This window comes from Lolium perenne, chromosome 4 (genome assembly GCF_019359855.2).
Source record: "Lolium perenne isolate Kyuss_39 chromosome 4, Kyuss_2.0, whole genome shotgun sequence".
Taxonomy (NCBI): Eukaryota; Viridiplantae; Streptophyta; class Magnoliopsida; order Poales; family Poaceae; genus Lolium; species Lolium perenne.
The window spans coordinates 201,209,738-201,219,635 of record NC_067247.2 but is presented as its reverse complement, the minus strand read 5'-3'; the positions used below and the strand labels follow the sequence as shown (position 1 = coordinate 201,219,635).

The 9,898-nt window shown below is 42.0% G+C and overlaps 1 long non-coding RNA gene across 1 annotated transcript; it reads left to right on the top strand.

Moving 5' to 3' along the window:
- The first annotated feature begins 831 nt into the window (after positions 1-831).
- On the top strand, positions 832-2,424 carry LOC127295162 (uncharacterized). The gene is made up of 2 exons (XR_011756661.1): positions 832-923; positions 2,216-2,424. It is a non-coding gene; the product is annotated as an uncharacterized lncRNA (long non-coding RNA).
- Positions 2,425-9,898: the final 7,474 nt, after the last annotated feature.

The following is a 9,898-nucleotide window of genomic DNA, read 5'->3' as shown; positions in this document are numbered from 1 at the left end:
CCAATGCTATCGCCACTCACCTCGCCTCGCTGACATCTCCGTCACCTGGACGCGTGCGTGAGCTGTTGTTTTGTCTCCGGTGGTCCTCGTTGACATCGCATTCGTTTCACTGTGGTTGTTTTTCCCTTGCAGGCTAATCTCTTCCGGCACAGTTAGCTGCTAGCGCATGTCTCCGGCCTGTTGTCTTGGTGCTGCAGTATGTGGTGCTGTGATGTGGTTGAATCTGTGCACCTTCGTGTTCGTGTGGTTCTGCTGACGAGTTCTTCCGAAGCTGCTGGTCGTTTGGTGATGTTGTTATGCCGTGAAGATGTTCCTATGTGAAACCCTCGAGCTCTTCCTCGTGAAACCAAGACCGCCCGGTGCCATTTCAAGTTCGCCATCGACACTAGGAGTCGGAACCCTGAGACATCTTTTCCTCTTCAACCCGGCGACCGTCCTTGTTCCGATACCGTGAGACCCCGACCCTAACTAACCTATTTTATAAATGTGCTATATAACTTGTTGCATTACCATATATGTTGCATCGCACCACATATCTCATGGGTTCGGGTAAATAGCGAATCACCTAATTAAATATGGAATTGTGCGGGACTACTTATCTCTTATCCCGGTTCCATTTAAATTGCGTAGCTCACCCATGCCTTGTCTTGCCATGCTAATCAACAATTAATATGCGGGGTAGATAAATAACTTGAACCTAATAATTGTTCGTCGGAATTCCGATTCCGCTTAAATTGGATAATTGCATCGCATCATCCTTGCCATATCATGCATATCATCTTGAGCATGCTCGTTCTTTATCCGTAGTAGTAAGACTTGCATACGTTGTGTATTCCAGCATTTGCTTCTTTCCGGATAGGATCGCGAAGTGGTGTGGTGAGATACGACAAGTTCTCCGGATGTTCCTCAGCAAGCTTTAACAGGCAAGCATTTCCCCTATACTCCTGTCCCTGCAGGAGTCGCTCACCTATTTTATTTTGCCTTCTCCCTCATGCTATCCTTAAGTTGCGTTCATGTCACGTGTCCTTTCCACTTGTTACCTCAAGCAGCCCATATTGCCACCACCACCTCCTACGGCTATTGTTTGGTTATCGAGTCTGCCCTTGCGAGTCGTAGTGCATGCTAGTGCTGTTTTACCTCGTTACCGTTATTGTTATCTTATCGGCTTATATGTTGGGAAGAATCATGGTTACTTTAGTTGTTGATATTTGCTTAGCGGAGGCATCGGTGGGTCAGCTGCTCGTTTTGTGACGGCTCACTTGTGTTTCCTAAATATCTTAGGACCCCGAGTTCTTGTTATCTGTTCCGAGACTGAGCGCTCTAACCACACGTGGGTATGCTTACCGGGTCTCCCCTCGACCACTGCCGGAATCTACAACTTTGTCCAGTGGCCACAACTAGTTTGGATGTTTGTTTTGTTTCTCCCGGGCGTGCAAGCTAGTTTCTTTGTGGTCAGATGATATGATGTTACTTTTGGGGCCTTGTACCCCGTTGTCTCTTGCACGCTCGTAGGATGCGGTGCCACTGCAAAGTGGTCATCCCGCTGGGCACTGTCCACCTAGCACGCAGTCGCAATAGCTGAGTCCGCTTCGGAGCACGGCCGGACTCTGATACGGGTTTAACTTAGTTAGGTGGCTTCCTGGACGTTGTTGTGGTCAAGGAGAGTGCGAGTCGTGATATCCACCTGTCGTAAGTGGGTTGAGCGTGCGTGTGGGCACATTTGGGCACCCCTGCAGGGTTACAATCTTATCGATAAGCCGCGTCCGCGGTTATGGACGACTTGGAGCTGTATGACTCGACCATAGACAACTTACACCTGTTGTTTCAATAATAATAACTTGCATAGTAAGATAGAACAACTCAAATAATAACTGGTTAAAACTTGACAACCGTGTGAGTGCCTTTGTAAGTACTTCTTTGCGAAGGGGGAACACGTCGGCTGTGTTATGTTTGCAGAGTATAGAACTGCTAGTTTATGCGCTCTCTCATCCTCTCTGATTAGACGAATGTTGTAGAGTGTCTCTATAGGTTTTTAGTGCTTGCGCGCTGCCGCTTAACTCCACCATATTGCCTATGACGTTCCTCTTGCGTCCTCTAAGTCCCCTGCGTGCCTCAAGTACAAAGGACGGCTGGTTGACGAATGCTTATACGTCTTGAAGTCTTGTTAAGTACGAACCCGTACTTATTGCTGCTTCTACAGGATATAACCGGGCAGGTATGAAGATATGTTCGATGAAGACGACGTTAGCAAGGTTACCCTTCCGGCTTGGCCTGGGCAGGGTTATGGACGCCACTGGTTATCTTCAGGACTCTTAGTCCAAATTTGTATCTTGTCCGTACTCGGATGTATTTGATCTTCTGTATGATTTGGATCTTTGTATGTATCTATTTGTATCTTGACTCGTTGGAGTCGTTGTTGTAATATATGTATCTTGTGGGCTCTATCGTAAACCTGTTGTAATGTTACTACTCGTGGTAATTCCTCTGGCATCACGTGTGCTTTGTGGCGCACGTCGTGTCGGAGGGCGTGTCGGAATCGATATCGTGCGGATTTTGGCGGGTTCGCTGGGATCCTCATGGTACCGGTTCCGGGGCGTCACAGGGAACGAACGGGAGAAGCCACGGGAATTAAATCGTCGAGGTGGAGTTGTACATCACCTCAGGGCGGAGCAGAAACCCCTCTCGCCGGCGCCGGAGACAGCCGGGAGCGGTCGGGAGGAGGCGAGCACACAGCGGGGCCATGACCGATCGGGTATGTGCGCGTGTGTGAGAAACGAGAGAGAGGGGGACGACGAGAAAGTGAGGGGTGCCGAATCGGGTTGACCCGATTCAGCCAGGCCAACTCGATCGGGCCATTGGGCCAGCCAATTTAGTATTCTGACCATTTTTTTATAATATATATCTTAAACAAAAAAAAATATAACAAAATCCGAATAAAAATATTTTGTACAAAAATAAAATTCCTAAATAGAATATATATAAACATACCATTTAAGTCTAAGGGAAAATAATACGAATTCTCTTTTAAATTTTAGAAAAGTAATTTTGAATCCTAAACTATTTAGACCTAAAATTAGAAATATAATTCGTCCTAATTCTATTTTTCATACCAATAAAATATTAAATATTACTTTGCAATAAAAATACCATATAAAACAACAAATATTTCTTGATGGTTATGTTTAATCATTTGAAAATCCTAATTGATCATTGCTTCCACTATTAATTAAAACCCTAAACCCTACTAGTATTTATCATATTTTATTAAGTCCTTAAAAATATAGATATAATGTTAAATCCATTATTGATTTTATTTCAAAGTTATTAATAACTTCGGCTTTATAATCAAGTTATTAACCTAAGAAATATATAGCAAATAGGAAACTCTAGTTCCATTAAGAATAGAACTATAACCTCATAATTTTATGTGGAACCCTAAAACCCTTATTCCATTATGAAGTAAAACCCTAGCTCCATTAATCAATATGAACCCTAAATCGTTTCTAAACCTAAACCCAAGGTTAGAACATGTGATCATGATACTTTGCTTTTGATTCATAAAACCATAATTAGCAATTAAATATTTGTCATGCCACATAAAATGTAGGAGCCTTATTATCAACAATTTAGTATTCCATGTATGCATACCTATCCAACCTAGTTGATCAAGTAGGATCAACCAAGTATAAACCCTAGCTCCTATCCTTAGTGATATCAACCTTAATTAACCTTGTTTAGCATCACACCATTGTGATGAACTCTAATAGCAACCATACTTATTATTTTGCATTACATGCTCATACTCCACTAAACCCTACAAGTACTTCATAATTATGAACCATCCTATTTAGGAGCCAATTTTTCCTTACTTAGTGAATCCAATAGCAAACCCTAGACAACCTCAACCTTAATTATAATACTTCTTATTCCTTAAGAAGTATGTTCTTCAAAAGTTATTCTTTTGAAGTAAATAGAGAGTGTTCATCAACCCTACCTAATTAATAGGACCTATAAACCCTAGCTACCTATCCCAGTATAAGGTATACCAACCTTGATAGCAACCATGTTTAATGAATTTCCTAAAATATACTTCCAACCTTGTTAGGATCCATCTAATACCTACTCAAGAAGCTAATTTGGAAACCATAGTCAACCATAGAAGCCCACCAACCTAATTATCATACTTGTTCTTTATTAAAGAACATGTTCTTCAAAAGTTATTCTTTTGAATTATATAATAAGTAATCATCAACCATGCACTAGAGGACTTAAAATTGACAAGTGCTCTTTGCTTATTATACAACTACTATCCCTTAGTGTGTATGATTGTTACTATACATTTTACCACTTGCTTATGATTCTAAAACAACACAAACCTGAATAAGAACCTTGTTTGTGAATCACTCTAAAAGTAAAACACACCCTGAACTAATCATTACCACTCACTAATCCTAAATCATCGGGGTTAGGTCACGCTTAGAACGATTGCATCTCATACTTATGCATTACTGCATCCTTGCCAATCTTTTAAACATCGTCCTTACCGGACGATGATGCTATTTCAGAATTTGGAGTTACTGCGTATCGAACACCTTGTCTGCATAATCTTGCAGTCAAGAAAGGCAAGTTCTTCGCTTGCTCATGTCATTTGAGTATTTCTACCAAATTACTTGCAAAGTACTATGTTTATCACTATTGCATAAAAAGCAAAACCACTATTTTCATAACTATGAATATGACTATGTGGTGGGGAATGGAACCATGGATTGAGTTGATATGGTGGAGGTTCCATTGCAAGGGTTTATATCCATCTAGGATTAAACAACAAATGTCATCCAGTGATTCTTGTGTCGTAAAACTCGTGTTAACCATAAGATCTGGAGTGGGACGGAGTAGTCAATCGTATTTCCACCTCTTGTACATCAACGGATGTGCTTTACCGTAGACACTTGATCCAAGAGAGGAAAAGCGGTGGGCTGGGGAAGCCTTAAGTCCCCACAGTTATTGCGGTCTATGATGGGTTGCATCTCCCAGCGAAGGAGGTCATGGTAGAGACCTGAACTGTTGTCGTGGTCGGGGGCCATCCTTAATTGGTATAAGAGCACCGGCGAGGACCCAGGGTCGGAGTTTGCAGCAAAGGGTGGGTGTATGAGGTAGCGGAGGAATATGATTGGCTAAGACCTTATACCGGGCCTCACACCAAAGGAAGTGTGGACGAGAACTATAGACTCGGTTGGCACCAAGGTTAAGATCTCTTATGGGTAAAGCAACACACCTTTGCAGAGTGTAATGAAACGTGACCTGTCACTCCCTATTCCGGGTTTTGGAACTTCAAACGCTGCCGGAAAGGAACTCCATGAAGTTCTAGTAAACCGGTGAAGGCTGACGGACATAGTTCTTCTGAATAAAAGCAACCTTTTGAAGAAATGGTTATGAAAACCTGCATTGGTATTAGACTTTCTGGTCTAATGTTGTAGCTAGTGCATTAAACACCTCTTTCCTATAATGAACTTGTTGAGTACGCTCGTACTCATCCCACTCTAAAATCCCCTGCTTAGATATGGAGGCCACGATGGAGGATCTACAGTGCAACTCGAAGACCGAGGAGTCAACAACTACTTCAAGGGACAGGAACCTGTCAGAAGAGTCAAACACCACATCCAACAAGTATAAAACTTATCTTAGCAATAGAAAGGAACTAGTTTCCTAAACCTAGCTCCTATTTAGCTAGAATCTATTCATAGCCTCTATAGTTAGTTAAATACTCTACAAATAGAGTCTGTGATAAGACTAGACTACGAGTCGTTCTTCTGGAGTTTATTTGCAGTTTTACCTCATTGTAAAGTAGGAGGCTGTGATAATGTTATGTAACAGAGTCAATATTATAATTCTATAGACATGCCTTGGACCCGCATATGTTTCTATTGTACCACTCTGAGCGATATAATACTAGTGGAACGGTGTTTCATTGGTGTTATATCAGACTTGCATACTACACCATGTAGTGGTATGCCGGGTCACCACAAGCAGGTACTCCATTTGCTTATCCACTCTGTCTGTCTGCATCCTCAATCTGTTCCTGTTCTGGAAAATGCTTAAAGTAGCACATGTCTTCAGCTGTTTGTGCGTAAAGCCTCTGTGACACCATGCTCTATATTCTCTGTATCAGGTTGGTACCTCCAGGTTCCGTGCTGAGGCTATGGGGAACGATAGCACCCCACCTGCTGCAGGAGCATGGCTAGATCTGCAGCACAAGAAGCGAAATGCCACTGCCGAGCTGGGCAGGGACCGCCCAGGGGTAATTTTTTTAACCAACTTACCATGATGTAGTCTGAATCTGATACTCCCTCAGATCCAAATTAATTGACTCAACTATCTGTAGATACGGATGTATCTAGATGTGTTTTAGCTCTAGATACTACTACCTCCATCCCAAAGCGTAGGGCTTATATTATTTTTAGAAAGTCAAACTATACCATGTTTGACTAAGTTTTTACCAAAAATCATTAACATGCACAATACAAAATTAATATCATTAAATAGGTTGTGAAATATATTTTCCTACGGTATCTACACAATATTATAATTGTTGATAGAATGTTCTAAAAATTTGGTCAAACTTTACTTGTTTTGATTTCTCAAAAATAAATAAGCCTTAAGCTTTGGGATGGAGGTATCTAGACAAAGCTGAGTCAACTAGTTTTTTTTGTCTGTCCATAGCTAGTGTTCATGGTGCAAAAGGCTAAGAGCATCCATTATATGCATCAGTCTATCTCATACAGTAATTCAATATCACTGTTGAGGTTTGCCTTTTGTTTTGCTATTCATATGCGGACTGAAACTTTAGGGCCTTTACTCAAAAGGAAGATCAAAACTCCGGCTGATCAGGCTGCCAGTATGTTGATGCCGCCCCCATCTCCTAAATGCCTCTACAAGCACAAGGCCACGTGTCCGCTGGGTGGTGACCTTTTAATGAATATGGTATATTTTCTTAATCCACAAAACATGCCTTGATTTTTGTCTGTTTATTGTCGGTTTTTTCTAATTCTTGCCAAAAGTTTACAACAACAACAACAACCAAGCCTTTCAGTCCCAAACAAGTTGGGGTAGGCTAGAGTTGAAGCCCATAAGATCTCGAAGACAAAAGTTTAGAAACACCAAATTCGTTTGCTTACAATCATCATACAGTAATGTTCATCTACTCTCCAGTTCCCCTAACCCAACAAAAAATGATGTTAATTACGATTTTTAGATTAAAAGAGCACCATTATGCGCTGTTAATTACGACTTTGAGATTAAAATGTCATTTGCAATTGCTAATTACAATTTTGAGACAAATGATTAGTTTAACCTCGATCTGTTCTGCTCTCCATTTTTCCCAACCGAAAAAAATGTAACCATTCCATTCCTCTGAAATGGAACCATTCCATTCCATTCCACGCTGTTTCAGAACCGAACACACCCTTGCATTGTTGTGAACTGTTGTCCATACACAGCCATACCCTTCCACTTACATCCAGCATTATATGCATCAGTCTGTCTCAGAGTCATTCAATATCACTGCTGAGATCTGTTCCCATTCTTATGCAGGCTGAAACTACTGCGCCTTTACTCAAGTGGATGCAAAATGAGGTTGATGAGGCTGCTGTGAGGACGATGGTGCCGGCACCATCATCTGAAAACCTCTACAAGCACTAGGCCATGGGCCAGCTGGGTGGTGACCTTTTAATGAATCTGGTATATTTTCTTAATCCACATACATGATTTTATTATTATCTGTTTAAATACTGTTGGCTTTGCCTAATGCTTACCAAAAGTTCAGAAACACTGCGTTTGCTTACAATCATCATACACTAATTTTTCACTTTTCAGTCTGTCTCATCCAGTATATAAACTGTTGAGTTCTGTTGGCTTCTTTTGTAATCATTTGCATTGTTGTCAACTGTTGTCTATGCACAACCCTATTCTTCCACTTACATCCCGCACTATTTGCATCAGTCTATCTCATAGAATTATTAAATATCAATGATGAGTTTTGTTGCTATTCATATGCAGGATGAAGCTTCTGTGCCTCTACTCAAATGGATAAAAAATGATCCTGATGAGGCTGCTGTGAAGACGATTGTGCCGCCACCATCTTCTGAAAACCTCCTCAAGCACAAGGCCACGGGCCAGCTGGGTGGTATCCTTTTCAGTAAGCATGTATATTTTCTTAATCCTCATACATGATTTGATTTGGTTGTTTATTGCCGGCTTTGTCTAATGCTTACCAATAGTTCAGAAACACACACAACCCTATTCTTACACTTAGATCCAGCACTATATGCATCAGTGTCTCATAGATTCATTTTATATATCACTGCTGATGTCTGTTGCTCTTCAATTTTCATATGCAGACTGGAACTACTAAGCCTTCATTGGTCAAAAGGATTGCAACTGCTGCTGATGAGGCATCTGCAGAGGCTGCCACCAAGTTACTGTCAGCCCCACCTTCTGGATGCTTATATAAGCTCAAGTCCAAGGACCAGCCGGGCCGTAACCATCCAAGGGTTCGGGTATATTTTCTTAAGCCACATATACATGCCATGATTTATGTCTGATATTATCACCGGCTCTGTCTAATGCTTTTTGGAATTCGGAAATGCCAAATTAGCATGCTTATATTCATCATACACTAAATTTTGACTGTTCAGTTTGTAACATAGTGTTATGCACTCGCTTGTCAACATTTGCATTGCTCTGAACTATGCACTTTACACAACCTAATTCTTCCATTTACATTCAGCGCTACGCACCAGTAGTACCTCTCATGTTTCCTTCACCATCCCGATGCCGAGCTTGCGGGAATATGGCGGGCCCATGTGTATACCCCGCATATAACACCTCCTATGGCTCTATCTACCTTTCTAATAACTCCTTCACAGAGTTACAGGTATGTATTCTCAGTGGTTTAGCATGAATTGGCATATAGTAAAGTCTTGTTTTTAGTCTTCCTGCTTCTTACATTAGTATCAATTTTCACCTGCAGACTGTACCTTGTGAACTTCGTCCAACGATTAACCAGATGTGTCCGCATGAAGGGTCTTTCACTATGCATGGCAATGGCAAATTGATGAACACCTACACGGTCTATGAGGTGTATGTCTACAAGACGCAGGCCATCACATATTTGTATGGACATGATTGGAGAAAGTTTGCTTTTGACTACGGTCTGAAGAAGGGCGACGAGCTGAGGATCAGAAACTCAAACAGGAAGATATACGTAACTGCTTACAGAGTTGGAGACACTTCCAAATATATAATATGTAACTTTTTGTACTCATATCCTTTGATTACTGCATTCTAAGCAGTTGTTCTAAACGATTCCCTCTGTTCTACCTTGCTGGGTTTAACATGATCAAAGTTGCAGATCCCCTGATGGAACAGGAGCGGATGTCACAAAGGGCACCCACACCAGCACCGGCACCGGCTTCCCACTCTCCTGCATCAGCACCGGTTCCTGTACCAGCTCCGTTTACTACATCTACCCAAAGAGCCCCTACATCAGACATTGGTTCTGTAGAGGCCCCATATACTACACCTGCCTGAGCTCCTGCATCGGCACCGGTTCCTCTAGCTGCACCGTTCTTTGCACCTTCCCAACAGTCTCCTGCATCAGCACCGGTTCCTCTAGAGGCACCGTTTATTGCACCTGCACAGCAGTCTCCTGCATCAGCACCAGCTCGTGTACCAGCCCAGGCTCCTGCACCTGCCCCAGCCAGATCACCGAGGTCTCATCTCATTGTTGTGGCCACCCGTGTGGTGACCAGGACGCATCTGAAGGCTATGTTCGTGAGTATATGACAGCATAACAGCTCTTATCTTGATGTCTTCTCTGCTCAAAGTCTCACATGGTTCA